The sequence below is a fragment of the Astatotilapia calliptera genome, chromosome 22 (genome assembly GCF_900246225.1).
Source record: "Astatotilapia calliptera chromosome 22, fAstCal1.2, whole genome shotgun sequence".
Taxonomy (NCBI): Eukaryota; Metazoa; Chordata; class Actinopteri; order Cichliformes; family Cichlidae; genus Astatotilapia; species Astatotilapia calliptera.
In genome coordinates this window covers 27,383,396-27,405,733 of record NC_039322.1, presented here as the reverse complement: position 1 = coordinate 27,405,733, position 22,338 = coordinate 27,383,396, and the positions used below count along the sequence as shown (strand labels likewise).

General features: G+C 38.2%; 1 long non-coding RNA gene and 1 pseudogene across 2 annotated transcripts; one reads left to right on the top strand and one right to left on the bottom strand.

Annotated features, from left to right (window-relative positions):
- Positions 1-3,369: 3,369 nt before the first annotated feature.
- On the bottom strand, positions 3,370-4,474 carry LOC113015010 (uncharacterized). Of its 2 annotated transcripts, XR_003271049.1 has the most exons (4): positions 4,458-4,474; positions 4,115-4,291; positions 3,818-3,925; positions 3,370-3,699 (listed from the first exon to the last, which is right to left on the bottom strand). It is a non-coding gene; the product is annotated as an uncharacterized LOC113015010 (long non-coding RNA). The 2 variants fall into 2 exon arrangements; XR_003271048.1 differs by having other exon boundaries at positions 4,115-4,466.
- A 1,295-nt stretch (positions 4,475-5,769) lies between these two features.
- LOC113015091 (coiled-coil domain-containing protein 106-like) lies at positions 5,770-14,886 on the top strand (annotated as a pseudogene).
- The last annotated feature ends 7,452 nt before the right edge of the window (positions 14,887-22,338 follow it).

Here is a 22,338-nt window from a genome sequence, read left to right as displayed (position 1 = left end):
TGAAATGTGCTCTATTTGGAAGCAGCAGCCCCCCCTTTCGACGTGTGTGAGACTTTAAATCATCAAACTGTAAATTGTAAATTTTGTGGGGCGATCGTGGCTCAAGAGTTGGGAGTTTGCCTTGTAATCGGAAGGTTGCCGGTTCGAGCCCCGGCTTGGACAGTTTCGGTCGTTGTGTCCTTGGGCAAGACACTTCACCCGTTGCCTACTGGTGGTGGTCAGAGGGCCCGGTGGCGCCAGTGTCCGGCAGCCTCGCCTCTGTCAGTGCGCCCCAGGGTGGCTGTGGCTACAATGTAGCTTGCCATCACCTGTGTGTGAATGGGTGGATGACTGGATATGTAAAGCGATTTGGGGTCCTTAGGGACTAGTAAAGCGCTATATAAATACAGGCCATTTACCATTCAAATTGTTACTGACCCCTTTACCCCTAGTGCTAAAGTGTATATTTATTTTCTTACTCTTCTTATATTTATTGTTTGTTTTCTTGCACTGCTGTAACTGGAGCCTTATCATCTCGTCTCTCTATATACTGGACTGTATGTAGCGGAGATGACAATAAAGTTTACTTTGACTTCAGCAGCAAGCAGGCGCACCGAGGGCTCTCACGCTCACTTTTCGGGTAAAGAATTTCGAAAAAACATCGGTCCAAATTATAAGTCTGTATTATAATGTTTATGTTTTAATGTTTTATTATTATCTGTAATATTAATGTTTTTTCCGCCGATGCCCGTGATGCCGTGAGGCTGGCATGAGGTTGCAGACAGAGTCAGGTTGAGAGTGGATGCAAGGCAAGCTTTAGACACAAGGAGACGAGGTAAGAATGCAAAAAGCAATAGCTAAATAACAAGGAATTGTGGCCGTGTTGTTACCATAGGTACCTGATGGACTAACGAAGGAGAGATGACCATGCCGAGCTTAAATGCAGCCATGCTGATTGTCACTGAATGAGGAAGAGGTGAGTGTCCAGGATCCCACCCAGGAATGGAAAAACACCAGCCGCTCACTCAGCCCTTGACAGTATTTAATCAAAGGTGTGAAATATGTACTTTTTTGAGGGGACCAAGCTTTAAGGGGTTTGCCGGTTTGATCCCCTGCTCTGTCTGTCTTGGACGTTGTGTCCTTGGGCAAGATACTTCACCTACCACCTACTGGTGTTGGCCATTAGAGGCCGATGGCACGATATGGCAGCTTCTGTCAGTCTGCCCCAGGGCAGCTGTGGCTACAACTGTAGCTTGCCTCCACCAGTGTGTGAATGTGAGAGTGAATGAATAGTGGAATTGTAAAGCACGTCGAGGGTCTCAAAAAGCGCTATATAAATGCAATCCATTATTTTCGACTGATGAATGATCTATTATTTAATAAAATTAACGAAATGGTTATAAAACATAATTTGTGCAATAACATGTGCCATCTGTATATATCTGTAAATATGGGTTTTTGTTAAGCATCTGGTTTAAAGATGGTAACAAATGCCTAACATTTGCTTTCTTTTGTCACATTATTACATTCAACTCAAACTCTGTATTGGCTGGACTATTAATTTTTCATAGGGTCAGGGTTGGATAATTTGTTTTTTGCTTCCTTACCAAATTAAATCATCATACACAAAATTTGCATTTTGCATTTACTTTACTGTCTAATATTGAAATTAGTTTCACAATAATATATAATTAATTAAAACATGCAAAAATATGGCGATCGTGGCTCAAGAGTTGGGAGTTCGCCTTGTAATCGGAAGGTTGCTGGTTCAAGCCCCGGCTTGGACAGTCTCGGTCGTTGTGTCCTTGGGCAAGACACTTCACCCGTTGCCTACTGGTGGTGGTCAGAGGGCCCGGTGGCACCAGTGCCTGGCAGCCTCGCCTCTGTCAGGGTGGCTGTGGCTAGAATGTAGCTTGGCATCACCAGCGTGTGAATGGGTGGATGACTGAATGTGTAAAGTGCTTTGGGGTCCTTAGGGACTAGTAAAACGCTATACAAATACAGGCCATTTACTAATAATTAAATAAAATTTGATATGAATAATTTATTAAATGTCTTCAGAGTGGCCATTTATTTAATTATTCAAATATTATTTAGGTGATTTGCATTTTAATTAATTAATAAAATGTTTAATTATTTCATGGCATGTTTATTTAACTAATTGGTACCACTTTACAATAAGTCTCCCCTTATAGATGCTAATAAATAGTTTATAGCTATATTATTAATTAATCTGTAAATGCTTTATAAACCATTATTAATGGTTTATTATGCATTAGTTAAGGGTGAGAAAAAGAAAAAAAACTGACCGGTTTCTTGCCAAATAGTGAGCCAAATGTGTTCACCTATATATTTCATCTAGAGTTGCTATATTAAACATTTCAGACTAAGTTACTATCCTGTAAGCACAATCAGCATTTGTAAACATATTTTTTATCATATAAAATTGTACTTCATAAATGCATTATAAATATCCACAACTATCAATCGGAGCTTTGTTGTACAGTGTAAAGCATAAAACCATTTATTAATGAATAATAAATATTTATAAATGCCACATGGGAGACTTATTGTAAAGTGTAAAGCATAACACCATTTATTTTAATGAATAATAAATATTTATAAATGCCAAATGGGAGCCTTATTGTAAAGTGTAAAGCATAACACCATTTATTAATCACTAATAAACATTTAATTGCCAAAAGTGAGTCTTAAATGTATAATGTCACCATTTATAACACTTAGTCCTAAATTACAATCAGTGCTTGAAATAACATTTAACTACTGTCAAAAATGTATTGTAAGAGTAACACATGTAACATTAAATGTGTTTTTTAAAACACCAAACAGTCACCCACTCCAAAAAAGTTCATGCCAGACTGGTTCAAACTGGAAATATTTTTTGTATGTCCTTAAATAAGCGTCCCAGTGGTCCATCAGGGTGTCGCGAACCAAGCCAAGATGACCACTCAAGAACCATCAGGTGTTCCTCCAGCAACTTCTCAGTGCGATTTGCTCTTAGTCTACGGACATGTCCTTTGATGGTCATCCAAGCCCTTTCGATATGCTGTGTATGACTGCCAGATTGAGGATCTACAAACCACCTGCTGTGATTTACAGTGTAATGTCTGTACCCTATGTTTGTCAAAACATTCTTGTAGGCTCTCCACTCATCACTGATAATGGCACTACCCAACTTAACATGCTGTCTGATCAGAGGAACAAGGTGGCGCCTTGATCGTTTTTCAACAAGTTTTAACACAAGCCTTCGCCTTTTGTCTTTAATTCCCATCATTCCAAATACCCATTTCTTCCTTTTCCATGCATTTCGAAAGCGTCCACGTGCATACTGAAAACAAAAAGAATAAAATTAAACAGAATATCTACAAAGAAACATTCAAAAAGATGGTTGCTTCTACTAATTTTTTTTACTTATGGTAAAGGTTTCCATGTTTAGAGGACACATTCAGATCTGCATTGATTCTAACAAACCTGTCTGAGAGTTTACCAACCTTTCGCTGATGACGGAGACAGCTTTCATCTATAACCACAAATTCTCTGTCACCACCAAGACGGTGTCCATTGTTTATTCTGTGTCTTTTAATTGCACGTATACAAACATGTCGAATGTGTCTTGCCATGCTACTTAGTGTTCTGGAGCTGCCAGCCACTTCATCATCGATCATATCTATTTGTCTGAGCCTGAGCCCTTGTGAAAATCTGTGATAGAAATCCAGGCAATTATTACTTTCTGAGGCCCTAATTTTATTTCACAAGTCTCGTATTGGTGTTCAATTATGAAAGGTGCATTGCTATTAATGTCTACATCTACATATACCTGTAAATGAACTTCATCCAACTGAAAAGAGATGTTTTTGATTTCTCAAAGAGGGAGCCAGTTCTAATTGTTCTGGAAACTTTCCTATGACTTGCTCTTTTGCAGCACCTGAGAACATACAAATGAGTTAAGTAAAGAAATGGACCCTTAAACAAGAGCATTAATTGAAAAGATAATCACAAAATTAAGTATGAAGAAAATAATAATGAAAAGAGGTTAATGCTCCCTCTTGCATTGATAACCGAAATATTTTGTTATATTTACTACATGCACTACATTATCATGCATTATACATACCACATATATTGGTCTTTCTTCACCACGGAAATCATTTTCATCTTATGGTGACAAACAGGACATCTAAGCTTCTTTTTTAGCAGGTGTTTCTTCTGCAGCCATTTAATGAGCCTTAGTGCCTTATATTTAGTTTGTTTTCCTTCTATTCTGGCGCGCAATCTCATTCCCAGAGACATTCTGGTGGGAAAAAATGAGTAATTTATTTTATTATCACCTCGAAACACCGTAAAATACTCTATGGGAGTCTAGTGCAAATCGGTTCAGAGTTAAAGAACTTCACATGCTATATAAAACAAGCCCTATAATCAAAAATAGTCCCACGCAAAAAAGAGGATTGTCTCACCTGTTATAATGTATCTCCGACTAGAGCTGGGCGATATATCGAGTTTTTAAAACATATCGATATATTTTTATACGAGATATAAGATGTGACAATATCCTTTATATCGATATAGTCTATGTTACGTTATAATTATAGTTGTGGAGCCGCAAGTTTGCCTCTCTTTCGTCTACTTTTGTCTCTACGCAACATTACTCCTCCTCGCCTCTATCCTTCACTGAACACAACTCCCCCTCCTCCCCCATCGCTTCACGTGCAGGCAGCGACAAGATGGACACGGCAAATCTCCGTTAACGAGTTACTGCGCATCGCCCCATGCGTGGGGCTGGACGGCGTCAATGTGTTAACGAGCTAACCATGCTAACGAGCTAACCGCGCTAGTCCCTACGGGCTGCATAGTCTAAAATCCTTTCATTCTCTCAAAAGTTGACAGCGCGCCTTATGTATGAATTCTGGTTGTGCTTGATGGACGCGAACCGATTTTATGTGGTATGCGGCGCTCAGCAATCTGTCAAAAATGTTTGAGTACGATTTTGGTCAGCTACGGAGCTGCACCGCTTGATAGATTGTCGGCGCATTACGGCTACCGAGGAGCCTCGCGGAGTGATACGTACTGTGCTTCAACGTAATATTACCGTATTGTGTGTGTATAAGGACCATAAATAGCACCTGTAAGAGACGTGGTTATGAAGTGGATTTCAAACTCCAGGCTGTCAGTCACGCAGTAAAACTTGGAAATAGAGCTGCTTTGAAATCTGTCTGTCTTTGTTATTACGCTCAGCGTCTTTTAGTTTACATTTTGACTGCCCAATTGTGAGCTCTTTGTTATGCACAAAAACAACATTGTTTTATTTTATTTATGGAGCATTATTATTTAATGAATGCTCATAATTTATTTTTGAGTAATTTTTCATGTACATCTGTGCTGTATGTTAATAAAAGTGCCTGTGTGACATCTGGGACACAGCTTTAACTAAGAACTCTCTTTTTGTTCTTACTTTATGGCTTAAAAAAAATATCGAGATATATATCTTATATCGCCATCCAGCTAAAAAATATCGAGATATGAATTTTGGGTCATATCGCCCAGCCCTATCTCCGACTTTGTTATGTAGATCTAACCCGCTGGATTCATGCTAAAGAAATATGTTCTGCCGCCAAAGGGAGGGAAAACAAATTTAATTTAAACGCAGAGGAGCTTATACAACCATCCAATCACAGTTAACTTTATTAAGGAAAGCCCCTCCTCTCAGAGCGCGACAGGCAGTGGAGCACGAACAGAAACACTGAAGGCGCTCGTTCAAGTTCTTGCGCCATGGATGGAGCAGAAGATAAAAATTTGTGTGCGTCTGCGACTTACACAGTTAGCACACGTTCGAAGAGATACAAAAAGCAGAGACTGGATGATCTAGATTGCACTAAGCCAACGACGTCAGCAGTTAGACATGAAGGTGAGTATAATGCTAGCTAGCTAGCTACCGAGCCATTTGGCTGCTAGCTACAGTGGCTAACTAACATCACATAACATGTGAATAGCTCTATTACTATTGGTTACTCCAAACGATTTATATCACTTAGTTGTACAGTATATTTTTAGTTTTGTTTATGTGCATCATTAAATTTATATTAAACACCCTGGTAAGACAGTACACATAAGAATTATTTGCCTTGTTTTAGAAATGCCTGAACCACCACAGGTGTATATAACATAATTTTTACAAAGTGGCTTTTTATAAATTCAAGTTGTAACCGTTTTTAATCAATATTTTATTTGAGTTTCCCAAGTTTAGATTATAAATTATTTTAGTATTGTAATTTAATAATTGTTTGTTCTTTAGATTCTTCTTCTAATCCTGCCCCTACTGCAACTGCCCTTCTTAACAAGGAGCGAGAGAAACGGACTTTTCTTAAGGAGAAACTGGAATGGCAAAAGAAGAGAATTGAAGAACTGGAAGGAGAGAGAGATTTTCTCCGAAGTCAGCTATCATCCCTTACAAGTATGAAACTAGACTTGTTCCATGAACATTGTTTTTATTTTACAGTCTTCAAATAAACATTAGATAATTTATCAATCCCAGTGAAGTTCCCTTATTGTCATTGTGTTGATTAAAAGATTTTAGTCAGTTAACTTTAAGTGTTGTGCTAGTTCATTCCTAAAGAGATCTGGTTCCAAATTCAGCTCAGCCAAGTCTAACTTGACTGATTCAATTTCATAGTTCATAAGATCATAACTCCAACTTGAACTAGTAATGTAACAGCCTTACAATCAGAATTAATATAGGTTTTATATGTATATACATATATATATATATATATAAACACCCAGCACGCCCCTGCGGGCGGTTTATCCTTCAAGCTCGGGTCCTCTACCAGAGGCCTGGGAGCTTGAGGGTCCTGCGCAGTATCTTAGCTGTTCCCAGGACTGCGCTCTTCTGGACAGAGATCTCCGATGTTGTTCCCGGGATCTGCTGGAGCCACTCGCCTAGCTTGGGAGTCACCGCACCTAGTGCTCCGATTACCACGGGGACCACCGTTACCTTCACCCTCCACATCCTCTCGAGCTCTTCTCTGAGCCCTTGGTATTTCTCCAGCTTCTCGTGTTCCTTCTTCCTGATATTGCTGTCATTCGGAACCGCTACATCGATCACTACGGCCGTCTTCTTCTGTTTATCTACCACCACTATGTCCGGTTGGTTAGCCACCACCATTTTGTCCGTCTGTATCTGGAAGTCCCACAGGATCTTAGCTCGGTCATTCTCCACCACCCTTGGGGGCATCTCCCATTTTGACCTCGGGACTTCCAGGTTATACTCGGCACAGATGTTCCTGTACACTATGCCGGCCACTTGGTTATGGCGTTCCATGTATGCCTTGCCTGCTAGCATCTTGCACCCTGCTGTTATGTGCTGGATTGTCTCTGGGGCATCTTTACACAGCCTGCACCTGGGGTCTTGCCTGGTGTGGTAGACCCCAGCCTCTATGGATCTTGTGCTCAGAGCTTGTAATTGTGCTGCCATGATTAGTGCCTCTGTGCTGTCTTTCAGTCCAGCTTTGTCCAGCCACTGGTAGGATTTCTGGATATCAGCCACCCCCTCTATCTGCCGGTGGTACATACCGTGCAGGGGCCTGTCCTTCCATGATGGTTCCTCGTCTCCCTCCTCTTTCTTGGGTTTCTGCTGCCTGAGGTATTCACTGAGCACTCGGTCAGTTGGGGCCATCTTCCCAATGTATTCTTGGATGTTCGTTGTCTCATCCTGGACTGTGGTGCTGACACTCACCAGTCCCCGGCCCCCTTCCTTCCGCTTAGCGTACAGCCTCAGGGTGCTGGACTTGGGGTGAAACCCTCCATGCATGGTAAGGAGCTTTCTTGTCTTTATGTCAGTGGCTTCTATCTCCTCCTTTGGCCAGCCTATTACCCCAGCAGGGTACCTGATCACGGGCAGGGCATAGGTGTTGATGGCCCGGATCTTGTTCTTACCATTCAGCTGACTCCTCAGGACTTGCCTGACCCTCTGCAGGTACTTGGTGGTTGCAGCTTTTCTAGCGGCCTCTTCATGGTTCCCATTCGCCTGCGGGATCCCCAGGTACTTGTAACTGTCCTCTATGTCTGCAATGTTGCCTATGACTCAATGCCCCACAGCTGGATACTGGAATGCCTAGAATTGTACATATATATATATATATATATATATATATATATATATATATATATATATATATATATATGTGTGTGTGTGTGTGTGTGTGTGTGTGTGTGTGTGTGTGTGTGTATATGTACACCTTATTCACATGATGATTTTCTATAACAAAATCCTCATTCTCTTAAACAGGGGACTTGTTTCTAAAACCAGCCATTTTGTTGTTTACATCCTGCAGAGCAACCTAAAGACGAACCATTCAATGATCCATTTTCCTCGAAGGCTTCTGAAAACTCAGATTCATCTTTCGCATCTTCATCTGTATCGTCTGTGTGGTCATCCTCATCTTCATCCCCAAAGAAGCGAAAGCACAAATACAACAAAAAGCATTCAAAAGCCAAGAAACCCAAGAAGGAGCAGAAGAAGCTCCAGCAGCGTGGTGAGCAAAAGATTTTGGAAGAGAAGATTTTACAGAAGAGGATACTATAAATGTGACATAAAAGATAGTATTATGATTTTAATTTGTTCTAAAAATTACTCTGTGTTCACTACGTCATATATACATATCTACCTATCTGTCTGTGTATATATATATATATATATATATATATATATATATATATATATGTATAGATTAGTATGCTTTGAGCATTTGCTTTTCTAATTATTGTGTGGATGTGGATGTTTCTCTTTATTCTTTATCCTTTATTGTGTGGATGCTTTAATTGTGTGGATGCTTTAAGCATCCACACTATTGAGTTCCTCTTGGGACTTCCGTACACTTTTTGGCACTTAACTACTTCCACAATTTTCAGCCGATTTTCACCGTTCAAATTTTAAAATATTCTGCTATTTCTGCTAATTCCTGCTATGTCTTTTGGTATTTTTCACTATTATACTTTTTAAAATATTAAGCTTAATTTGTCCCATTGAAATGAATGGGAAACTTCTGCAATTCTGCTAAAATTTGCTTGTTTCTGAAACTTAACTACTTCCTCATATTTTCACGTAGAACAACCATTCAAACTTTAAAATGTTCTCAAATTATTGGGCTATTCAGGTATGATTCAGCTTTTTCAAATCTTTTACCGTTTTACTTTTATGCCTCTTAAAGTTTTGAGTTGCAAAATTGTGATTTTTCACAAAATACATGCGTTGTTATGGTTGCTATGCACTTGGCTTCCAGTGTGCCACTGAAGGTTTTGCAGTCTTCTCTTCATGTCTGAACAACTTCTTGCTACTTGCTCAATTTTCACTCAACTTCCACAAATTATACATCAAAACGTAGGTATTTTTGCTGGGTTTCCGAAAATGTCACTATCATTGTTGTGGGATTTATAGAATTTTGGCAAATCTCCTCAGACCAACACAAAGTCGCAAAACTCTCCATAGAAAGTCAATGGAGAGCTTGTTCAAAATCACCGCTTGATTTCTGTAACGAGAGGCATATTCGAATCGTCATATCTCCTTAACGAAGCAAAGTTAAGACATAAGGCTTGTCCCAGTATATCTTCAGACACCCCTGACGCTCACAAATCAAGAATTATTTTCTCACCTATTACCGTTCTGAAATGAGTTAGACTTGTTTGAGGGTAGGAAATTCGTCCTTCGCTCAGATTTCTTCAGATTTCAAACTCTGGAAATGAACCACTTTTTTCTCTCGTCATATCTTTTTAATGGATTTCCACAGAGACCTGAAAATTTCCATGATTGTTCACCAAAGCCTGCTGTCTCTTACGGTGAAAGAATGATATCGATACTCCAAATAGATTTCAAGTCACAAAGCGTTGTTTGAGGGCAAGTCAAGGCAGTTTTTGCTTCGCTCTACTCAGTTATGGTGCATTAGAAGTCAAATATCTTTAATAATTCATATTTTTTGATGATAAATTGTAAACACTGGAAGATTCCCCCATCTCTTCTGAACAAAACGGTGTAAGAATGACCGCTCTAGCCCCTACGGTTTGGAAATTATGGTCATTTGTTTGAGGGGAGTCCTCACTATGAGAAATAGGCTGCAATAATCCTGTGCCTCTCTGTGCTGCGTGTGTAAAAAGATGCACATGTTTTGGCGGGAAAAAGTACACAGGCTCTCTGATTGGTGGATTCAAATTTAGCAGCTCCCAGGCTGACCTAGAAACTTACTTCTCTCTCCCTGTGCATTTTTTTTGCTGATTTTTTCATTTAACAAGTATATTTGAGGGACCCCCAGCATGTTCATCATTTTTTCAGCTGTCCATTTTGCTTTTCCAATTTTTCTGTTTAACTTATTACTATTGTGCTAAATCATACTATTTCTGCTATTTTATAAGATTTGTGCCTAATATAGTATTTCTGCTAAATTACAGTATTTCTGCTTTTTATACTATTTGTGCTAAAACATAGTATTTCTACTAAATGTAGTATTTATGCTTAATCATACTATTTCTGCTTTTTATGGGATTTGTGCCTAATATAGTATTTCTGCTTTTTATAGGATTTTTGCTCAAACATAGTATTTCTACTAAATGTAGTGTTTATGCTTAATCATCCTATTTCTGCTTTTTATAGGATTTGTGCTTAATATAGTATTTCTGCTAAATTATAGTATTTCTGCTTTTTATAGTATTTGTGCTAAAACATAGTATTTCTACTAAATGTAGTATTTATGCTTAATCATAGTATTTCTATATATTTCTGCCAGGTCCCCAGGCAGCCAATCCTCTGTGAGGACTTAGACATTCAAATTTTCAAATCAGGGCCTGCACGGTTTCCCAGCCAATCATATATGTGTCCTGAGGCATTCAAATTTGCATATTGGGGCCTTCATGGCTTCTAAGCCAGCCAATCATATCTGAGGGCTGAGGAATTCAAATCCACAAATCAGGGCCTGCACGGCTTCCCAGGCAGCCAATCATATATGTGGCCTCAGGCATTCAAATTTGCATATTGGGGAATTCGTGGCTTCTAAGTCAACAAGTCATCCATGTCGTATATCTCTAAAAATTCACATTTTAATGATAAATTGTTAACACTGGAAGATTCCCCCATCTCTTCTGAACAAAACGGTTTAAGAATGACCGTTCTAGCCCCTACGGTTAGGAAATTATGGTCATTTGTTTGTGGGGAGTCCTCACTATGAGAAATAGGCTGCAATAATCCTGTGCCTCTCTGTGCTGCGTGTGTAAAAAGATGCACCTGTTTTGGCGGGAAAACGTAAACAGCCACTCTGATTGGTGGATTTAAATTCGGCAGCTCTCTCCCTCTGTGTGTGTGTGTGTGTGTGTGTGTGTGTGTGTGTGTGTGTGTGTGTGTGTGTGTGTTTAGTGGGAGAGAGAGGACCCTGCCCTAATTTGGCAGCATGTCATTGTAGGATTTAAATTGAATATAGTTAGACTGGTTGACTGGTTTAGAGCCTGTGTTTGTGTGTCCCTCTGTGCATTTCTGTTTCAATATGCCTCCATATTTGTAATTTTGTAAGTTATTACTATTCTGCTAAATCATAGTATTTCTGGTACTTTTCGGTACTTGTGCTAAATACAGTATTTCTGCTAAATCATACTATTTCTGCTTTTCATAAGATTTGTGACTAATATAGTATTTCTGCTAAATTATAGTATTTATTCTTTTTATAGGATTTGTGCCTAACATAGTATTTCTGCTAAATTATAGTATTTCTGCTTTTTATACTATTTGTGCCTAATATAGTATTTCTGCTTTTTATAGGATTTGTGCCTAATATAGTATTTCTGCTTTTTATAGGATTTGTGCTTAATATAGTATTTCTGCTTTTTATAGTATTTGTGCTAAAACATAGTATTTCTACTAAATGTAGTATTTATGCTTAATCATAGTATTTCCATATATTTCTGCCAGGTCCCCAGGCAGCCAATCCTCTGTGAGAACTGAGACATTAGAATTTTCAAATCAGGGCCAGCCAATCATACATGTGTCCTGAGGCATTCAAATTTGCATATTGGGGCCTTCATGGCTTCTAAGCCAGCCAATCATATCAGGGCTGAGGAATTCAAATCCACAAATCAGGGCCTGCACGGCTTCCCAGCCAGCCAATCATATATGTGGCCTCAGCCATTCAAATTTGCATATTGGGGAATTCGTGGCTTCTAAGTCAATAAGTCATCCATGTCATATATCTCTAAAAATTCATATGTTAATGATAAATTGTAAACACTGGAAGATTCCCCCATCTCTTCTGAACAAAACGGTGTAAGAATGACCGCTCTAGCCCCTACGGTTAGGAAATTATGGTCATTTGTTTGAGGGGAGTCGTCACTATGAGAAATAGACTGCAATAATCCTGTGCCTCTCTGTGCTGCGTGTGTAAAAAGATGCACCTTTTTTGGCGGGAAAACGTAAACAGCCACTCGGATTGGTGGATTTAAATTCGGCAGCTCTCTCCCTCTGTGTCTGTCTGTGTGTGTTTGTGTGTGCGTGTGTGTGTTTGTGTGTGTGTGTGTGTGTGTGTGTGTGTGTGTGTGTGTGACAGAGAGAGAGAGAGAGAGAGAGAGAGAGAGAGAGAAAGCCTTTTAATGGTATGATCTCATTGTAAGATTCAAATTCAATATATTTAGACTGGTTGACTGAATTGGATCTTGTGTGTGTGTCTCTCTGTGCATGTGTGTTTCCTCATGTGTACATATTTATAATTGTGTGGCTGTCATAAATTTTTTTGCAGATTTTTGTCATTTAACTAGTATATTTGAGGGACCCTCAGCATGTTCAGCATTTTTTCAGCTGTCCATTTTGCTTTTCCAATTTTTCTGTTTAACTTATTACTATTGTGCTAAATCATACTATTTCTGCTATTTTATAAGATTTGTGCTTAATATACTATTTCTGCTTTTATAGGATTTGTGCTTAATATAGTATTTCTGCTTTTTATAGGATTTGTGCTTAATATAGTATTTCTGCTAAATGTAGTATTTATGCTTAATCATACTATTTCTGCTTTTCATAGGATTTGTGCTTAATATAGTATTTCTGCTAAATGTAGTATTTCTGAATAATTATAGTTTTTCTACTAAATCATAGTACAGTATTTCTGCTTTTTATGGGATTTGTGCTTAATATAGTATTTCTGCTAAATTATAGTATTTCTGCCAAATTATAATATTTGTGCTAAAACATAGTCTTAATTTAAAATTACAATATTCATAGTTCATCACAGTGTCTCTGGTAAATCACAATATTTCTGCTCTGTTGTACTATTTTTCTAAATCATAGTGTTTCTGTAATGTTTAAGTATTTTTGGCTAAATATATTCTTTCTGTTATCTTATACTATTTCTCCTAAATTCTTGTATTTTTGAGAAGTTATCATGTTTCTGGTAAGTTACAATATTTCTGCTAAATTCTGCTATGCTATTGTATTTCTGCCAAGTATTATGTTTCCTCTAAGATATTGCAGTTCTGCTAAGTTATTCCATTTTAGCAAACTTCTTTTGCTTCTGCAAAGTTTTTACAATTTCTGCAACTTTTCAGCTTTTTCAGCTAGTTTTTGCATACAGCTTCAGCTTTAAGCATCCACACTGCATTTTCGCAGGAAATGCAAATTTTTCTAGTTATTCTTCAAGTTGCCACTTTCTTTGCCGCTTAACTACTCCCTCAGTTTTCAGCCGTTTTTCACCATTCAAACTCTAAACTGTTCAGCTCTTTCTCCTGATGCCTGCTATGACTTTTGGTAGTCATAACTTTTATACTTTTTCAGATATTAAGCTTTTTATGTCATTTTTTGGCCCATTTTGCTGAATAGGACCACATTATCAGTGTGATCACAAGTTTTGCTTGCTTGGCTGAGCCATGTTTTAGCTCAGTGAGATAAGCAGCCGTTCTCAGAGTAGGAGGCCGGGGTTTAAATCCAGGTTGTGGCAACATTTCTTTCACTTAACAGTTAAACTTTTTTAACTCTTTTCAACACAAATTTCAGCTTTTTCACCGCTTATCAGCACAATTTTCAGTTTTTTCTGCTGTTTTCAGCACAAATCCAAGCTTTTTAAGCTGTTTTCAGCAAAAAACCTCTTTTCAGCAGAAATTCTGCTCATTCAACTCTTTTCAGCAGAAATTCTGCTGATTAAACTCTTTTCAGCAGAAATTCTTCTTATTCACCTCTTATCAGCACAATTCTCAGCCTCTTCTGCTCATTTCAGCACAATTATCAGTCTCTCCACCTCTTCTTTGTCAGAAAGATGTTGGCGCAGTGAGATGAGAACCTGCCTTGAGTACCAGAAGGGCCAGGTTCGAATCCTGCTCAGAGCAACATTCTTTGCTTTTTTTTTTTTTTCAATTTTTTCAGCTTTTTTCAGCAGACATCTTCAGCGTTAAGGCATCCACACAGCATTTTCGCAGGAAATGCAAATTTTTCTAGTTTGCTTTGTTTTCATTTTTAGTTCAAACGCCAAATGACATTGTGCAGCGATACAAATCCCTCCTCAAGACATTTCCAAAGACGAAGACCATGACCAAAGCTTTTCAGAAGCATGGGCTCGACAGGAACACTGTTGTGTCCACTTCATCAGTTGGGGAGCTTGCTATTGCGGTCCCCAATGTCTACCAGGAGCTACTGTCCAACAGGCCTAGTGGAGAGACGGTACTAGCTTTTGCTAAGCGATGTGAGGCTGCAATTCAAGGCAGTGATGAAGTAAAAAACAAAATAGAAAGTATGAAGGCCGCTGGTACTTTGCTTCCAATTCAAAGAGGGAAATCTGTCTGAAACCCTAATTTGTTCTAAGTGGTTTTGTTTTTTGAGCATATTGAACTGAAGAAAAGATCTGCAAAACCAATCATTTTTCAAAGATCTGTTCACATATGTGTGGAGTTTCCACACAACTAAGAGATTTACCTGTTAGTTTATTTTATAGTTTTTTTTTATGTTTTGATTTGTATAAATGTGTGTAGAGTAAATAATACAGCTGTGCAGTTTCAATTAAGGTATAATAATTTATTATATTATAATTATTATAATTTTCCTTTGTTTTATGCCAGTGGTGAATTTAGGGATGGGATTTGTTTCCTTAATATAGTTTTAGCTATCTTTAAAGGGCTTGTATATAAGTTTAGCAATGCTAAATAACTGTTGGTGCTTTATACTTTTTATAGTTATGCCCAGTAATACTTAGAAATGTTTGTTGATCATAAATAAATGTTGACATGTTTTAAACTTTACAACAAAACTCTCTTTTGTCATTTATAAATGTTTATTAGTCATAAATAAATGGTGTCATGCTTTACACTTTACAATAAGGCTCCCATTTGGCATTTATAAATGTTTATTTGTCATTAATAAATGGTGTTATGCTTTACACTTTACAATAAGGCTCCCATTTGGCATTTATAAATGTTTATTTGTCATTAATAAATGGTTTTATGCTTTACACTTTACAATAAGGCTCCCATTTGGCATTTATAAATGTTTATTTGTCATTAATAAATGGTGTTATGCTTTACACTTTACAATAAGGCTCCCATTTGGCATTTTTAAATGTTTATTTGTCATTAATAAATGGTGTTATGCTTTACACTTTACAATAAGGCTCCCATTTGGCATTTATAAATATTTATTATTCATTAATAAATGGTGTTATGCTTTACACTTTACAATAAGTCTCCCATTTGGCATTTATAAATGTTTATTTGTCATTAATAAATGGTGTTATGCTTTACACTTTACAATAAGTCTCCCATATGGCATTTATAAATATTTATTATTCATTAATAAATGGTTTTATGCTTTACACTTTACAACAAAGCTCCGATTGATAGTTGTGGATATTTATAATGCATTTATGAAGTACAATTTTATATGATAAAAAATATGTTTACAAATGCTGATTGTGCTTACAGGATAGTAACTTAGTCTGAAATGTTTAATATAGCAACTCTAGATGAAATATATAGGTGAACACATTTGGCTCACTATTTGGCAAGAAACCGGTCAGTTTTTTTTCTTTTTCTCACCCTTGACTAATGCATAATAAACCATTAATAATGGTTTATAAAGCATTTACAGATTAATTAATAATATAGCTATAAACTATTTATTAGCATCTATAAGGGGAGACTTATTGTAAAGTGGTACCAATTAATTTTATCACTCCTGGACCTCCATACCTAAGTGCTGTAAATTTCAGTAATACTGAAGAGTATGTTCCTTTTTTCCCCCCTGTAGAAAATCCTAGAAAGCCTGTAGTTAATCGGGCAGGAACTAGACTGCATTACTTTGCAAAGTATTAGAATACATATGACATCCACAGCTCCTTTAAAACATCCTGAGATCCACTGACACTACTGCTATTATTAACTAATCCTGTTAGTTAATGGGCAATCCACCCCCAGACCCAGGAGATTGTCCCCTTTCCTCTGGGGTGAAGACAAGTACACCTCCCTGGAGCCAGCTCCCCTGCTGATCCACATTGGCACTACAGAAGCTTACATGCATACCACCCTGAACAAGCCCGCTCCCATCAGAAAAATGAATTCTAATAACAAATATCAATTAATATCAATTTATTTATGGCTATTTGCGTGGCAGCACGGTGGCACGGTGGTTAGCACTGTTGCCGCACAGCAAGAAGGTCCTGAGTTCAATTCCACCATCAGGCCGTGGTCTTTCTGTGTGGAGTTTGCATGTTCTCCCCGTGTTTGCGTGGGTTCTCTCCGGGTACTCCGGCTTCCTCCCACCGTCCAAAGCCATGCAGCTTGTGGGGATAGGTTAATTGGATAATCCAAATTGCCACTAGGTGTGAATGGTTGTCTGTCCCTATGTGTTGGCCCTGCGACAGACTGGCGACCTGTCCAGGGTGTACCCCGCCTTTCGCCCTATGACAGCTGGGATAGGCTCCAGCGCCCCCCGTGACCCTGAAAAGGATAAGCGGAAGCGAATGGATGGATGGATCAATTTATTTACACTAAAAATGTAACTGCAGCTCAGGTTTATCCAGAACAACAAAGTTACAGTAGTGGTATGAAATGCAGTAGTAATATACTCAGTGCATGGCGTCCACTTTGTTGGACATGTAACTAAATTAGCATAGGATAATTTGCACCATCTTTTATGAAAAGAAAGTAGAAAATGCTGTCGCCCAATTCTTTGTGCCGGACCATGCGACCATTGATTAAAACAACAGACAAAGTTGTGCAGATCTATAAATGTTAACTGTAACTGTGTTTTCCATTCCATGCCATAACTTCCTGATATAGTTATAGCTCTTAACAGTTTTCTAAACTCACAGCTGAATTTTGAGCATTACACCGCTGGAACAAAACTATTTATTACTGAGTTGCTGCCTTCCATAAAAACACAGAATGCTTGATAAGCTCAAGATTATGATCTCTATTAACTGATAAAAATGTGATTAACTTTCTTTATAATCAGTGTTCATTAGTAAAGTCCTTTGCTGTATTGCAGTCTTAGGATTAATTTTTACTTCAGTAAAGTTCTGCTCAAATAAGTAATGGATGGAGGGTATTTTACTGCAGTCACAAAAATCCTAAACAGGGAGTAGGGAAGGAGTTATACAGAAGCTAAATATAATAAATACAATTTATGAAATGTTATATGCTATTGGACAGACTTACTTAAGTCAAACTCTAATGAATACATAGTGCTATTCACAACTGACAGTCACAAATTGACACGGTGCCTCTCACTAAACACAGTAGCTTTTAAATGTCCAGAGAAGGCTTTTGGCTCCTGCAGACTTCAGTAAATCTGACCCTTAATGGTCCTTATTGTTTATAATTGCAACCTTTGTATTGAATGTATATGTTTCATAGGCTTTTCTTCGTTAAATGTCCTGCATAAAACAACAGAGCATGGTGTGAAAAGTTAGATGGGTGTTTTGCAGTCCATCTTCTACTCAATGAAAATGTCATTGAGGTCAAGAAAAATAGGTTAGGAATAGGAGATAAGAAGAACTTTTGGCACTCACCCAACTTCCCACCACTGGCCAATAGGAAGCCAAAAACGTTGTGGTGACAATGACTCTGCAAAAGAAAAGAATATGGATAGAAATGTATAATCCTATGTTGCTGTTCATTTCTTCACTGCTAGCTTTGTGTTAGCATTAATAACTGTGTATAAAATAAATAACCTTTTTCCATACGGATTTATGTTTTTGTTCCCTGATTGATAAGACTTGGAACAATTTATTAACAATCAAACTTGCATATTCTGATTACCTGGGGCAGTGAATGTCAGCTGGTGGCCTGCAGGACACACACAGTAGCGCACAGTTGTGGTTTCAATAACATCAACAGAGCCACCTGGGCCAGAGGCATCACCTTCCTCACATTAGCTTGTAAATGGCTAATTATGCTTGGAGACTGTCCAGGCAGCCTGCAGAGATGTACTTGTTATCCTCTCTTGTTCATTTGAAGTTTGGTTAGTACTATGAGTATTGAGATGTCAGAGCAACAGTTTGGGCCTTTTCAGGGTATGCCCCCTAGTTGCTTGCTGCAGTACAGTTAATGTGAGTCTGTTAATGCTGACAAAGGCTAACATGCAATTGGTGCCCAAGATAAAATATAAATTTTATTTTACAAGAGCATCTGACCCTCACAGTATCTGCTGAGAAAATTTTAGCCCATGGACAAATATAGTGGATGACTCCTGACCGAGGGTCTAAGTTGGGGTTAGATATACACACCTATATATTCCATGAAAAAATGCGAAGTTAAAGGATAATTAGAATATATTTACATTATTATTATGCAAATATATTTATAATATATTCGGCTCAAAGGTCACATCACACTGTTCTCCCCTACATGGACATGAATACGCTGCTTTTATAAGTTGAAAGTGTTAGTTGAGTCTGCTCGACTCCAACACTGGTCCTGTCTTTACTTGGTCAGTACTAAGTTAGGCATCACTATACAGTGCTATCAGAGAGTTATGTAAAACTATTTCTGGCTTGACACAAGTGGGTAGCTCTGCATCTTTGATGTGGAAGAGCTTTTTATGTTGGATGCCCTTTCAGACAACCCCAAAAGGCCATGTGTATCTCCAGCTGGAATCAAACCAGCAACCTTTCAATTGCCAATCCAATGTGTTAACAACTACACAATCAGTGGTGCACTATCAAGTAAAAACAATAAATACATTTTCATAAATTACATTTCATAAATACATTTCTTCCTGACATTGCTGGTTAGTCAGTGTGTCTTGGAGTCTGACTACCATGACTGTGAGTCAGATGCATAATGGACAAATACAAAATGTGTAAGATAAACATACCTCATCACACATTAATAAGCTGAGAACCACAGTAAGAAAGCCAGTAAGCAGCCTTCTTTCTCAGCCAGATGTCATGAACATATTTCATGAAAGCTGGATGAAGGATCGTCACCTGTTATGAATCAGACGAATCGTTAAATCCTAGTTTTATTATTAAAACTTCTCTTATCTTTTTGAAGTGAACGCACAATAAAATACTTTAAATCAGCACCACAGTGGCTAAAGGAAGCCACTATCTATTTTTGGTCGCATGGCTTTGTTCACGACCTTCCAAGCGTATAACTGTCAAGTGTGAGCGACTGGGAAAAACCATAACAATACCCGACAACGCCCAAAGTAAAAGTTTAGGTGCAGGTGGCTTGTGAAACGGCTTGCACATTTGTAGCAACGGTGGTTCGGCTAAAGCAGGTTAATAGTAAAACCAACTGTATATGAGATTTGCCAGTTCAATGAGTAAAATCAGCTGACTTTGTGGCCTGCCTGAATTAATGGTAGCTTAAAGTTATTACTGGATTTCTTTGATATCAATATCCCTGATTGTTAAGGTAAAACTAAAATACTCCTTGTTAGCTTTCTTTTTTGAGTTGGGAATACAATAACGTTAATTCAAAGCACAGCGTTATTTGCTGAATGGTAGTGATGGCCCGCTTGTATGGGGTTACAACGATGCAACCTTAAAACTAAACTGAAACAAATATTGAAACTGAAAAATAAAGTCCCACCGATCGTCGCACAAGCTGCTCCATCTGGCGATCAGGCAGCTGGTCCTTCTCTCTCATGCCTGGCTTCTACGTGCTCCTTCCTGGAGTCTGGGCCTCGCGCCATATGGGTGCTGAGCCAGATTTTTTAACAAGTCCTTTCAACAGGTGACTGCTATTACTCATTGTCTAACCAGTCCACAAACTGGGAGGGATTTGTTTGTCATGTCAGTAATGTTGGAAACTTTATTCCACCTTTCACTATCCCAAGCTCTCTTGCAAAGTCCAAACAGTCGGTTTTGTGCCGTCTAGGATTGTCCAGTGTCATGACAGACAGCCAATTGGATCCTCTGCCTCAGTGCTAGTGTAATTGGGGTCTTCCACTTGACTTTTTTGTTCCATAACCCCCGGGATCATTTAAAAAATTCCAAATGACTGTCTTATGGCGTCCCTGTATAAGGGCATGATCCATGGGGACGCTGCAGGGACACGCTGGAGCTGCATCAGTAATTGTGCCTCGCCTGCTTAAGAAGAATTAACTGGGTTCTGAATTGTCGTTGTTGTTGTTATGTCCAGGACGCCGCTGAAAATCTGCGTCCATTGGTGTCTGTGAAGATGACAACCGGGAATACAGGAAAATGTGGTCGGGTCCATCATGCATAGTCGACAGTGGTGCTGAAACTCAGGATTGGGGCATGGCGGAAACACGAGTGAGCCAGCAAGAGGAGGCGCTGGCCCAAACGGTAGCCAAGCTTGCAAACATTTGCTACCACAGTTTAAGCATTGCTTTCAATAAATTGCATTCTCAAAAAAGTGTTTTGTCCCTCTCCCATTTCTTCTTGTTGCATGTTGAAGCTCTACTTGGAACCTTGTTAAGATCCAACCATGCAAAATATGATTTATTTATTTATTTATTTATTTTCACCATTTTTCAAGTAGTCTTACACTTTTGATCTGGACTGTATCAAAGTACTTCAGCTTCCTACCATCGCCACACCATGTTTTCTGCAGATATTTATACATGCAAAGGTTGGACATAGACACCATGACATAATCCATTCATTATTATAAATCTGATTGTGAAGTGTTGTAGAACATCTCCAAACCTTCTGTTCTGATGGAAGCATCCAGTATGAGTGTAGAATATATTCAATAACTTTTTAGCAACAAACATATATACATAGTTTCTTGATAATGAACAAGTTACAGGAGTTTAATGTGAATGGCATGAATTCATGATTGATACTAAATGGCACTGTACCCATTCATGTCTAATCAGGTAATGGAGTGAAAAGTGACAAACTGAAAGCAGCATTGCATTTTGTATTCATTTTATTTTGGAGACAAAATGTAGACATGCTACATAGAAGAAATATTCACCAGCAATTTTTTTCAAGTCCAAGTCAAGTCTCAAGAGTCTAATGGATGAAACTGATATTCTATTGACCAATTAGTCTCTCTAACACTTGTAAAATGTTATGAATTATCTTATATGACCTTTGCTTTATTGATGTACAACAGCATTTAAAATGATAAGTGCATACTCACTCAGGGTTGTTGCAATAAACAGAATTTTGGGTCTAATCCTACCTGCCTCACACAGCAATTCATGACAAGGTCTCAAGACTCGAATCCCAAAACTTTGGTTTGGTTTTTGTTTTGGTCAGGTCTAACTTGCGATTGCAAGTCGCCATCTCTGCTACATAGTGCTTAATAATTGTCATAGATTAACACAGAGGTTCCCAAAGTGTGGGGCCTAGATGTTAGCTCTTTATACAGTAAAGTTACAGTGGGATACAAATAATATCAGTCTGAACCACAATTTGTTCCCCCAGTTCAAATCACGGACAAACAGTATCCCACAGCTGTTTATGTTCTTGAACCCATTTTGCACAGAGAGGCATTTTTTAAAAAATGTATTGATGGCAATGCTGAATATTATTACACAGGGAAAAAAAAACTACACGTGAAATAATTACACCATGACGCCTTTCTAAATGGAGTTACTGTCCCTCCATTTAGAAAGGGTGTGTGTAAGCATATAAAAACTCAACATAGTTAGATTAACAGTAACAGTATTTTGTCTATATCTGCCAATAAAAGTTTGGGAACCACTGGATTATCTCTTGAGGTCTGAGTCTTCATTACTAACAATCCCAAACCGTGCATGTCAGTTTCAGTAATTGTGTTTTTTGCTGTTTGGTTTTGCTGGTCACAGATTTTTTTTTTAGAACTAAATTTATTTATTCTTACGGAGTTATGGTTATCACTGACGATGACTTGAAAATGATGAGGAGACAAATGAAAAAGTAAAGGAAA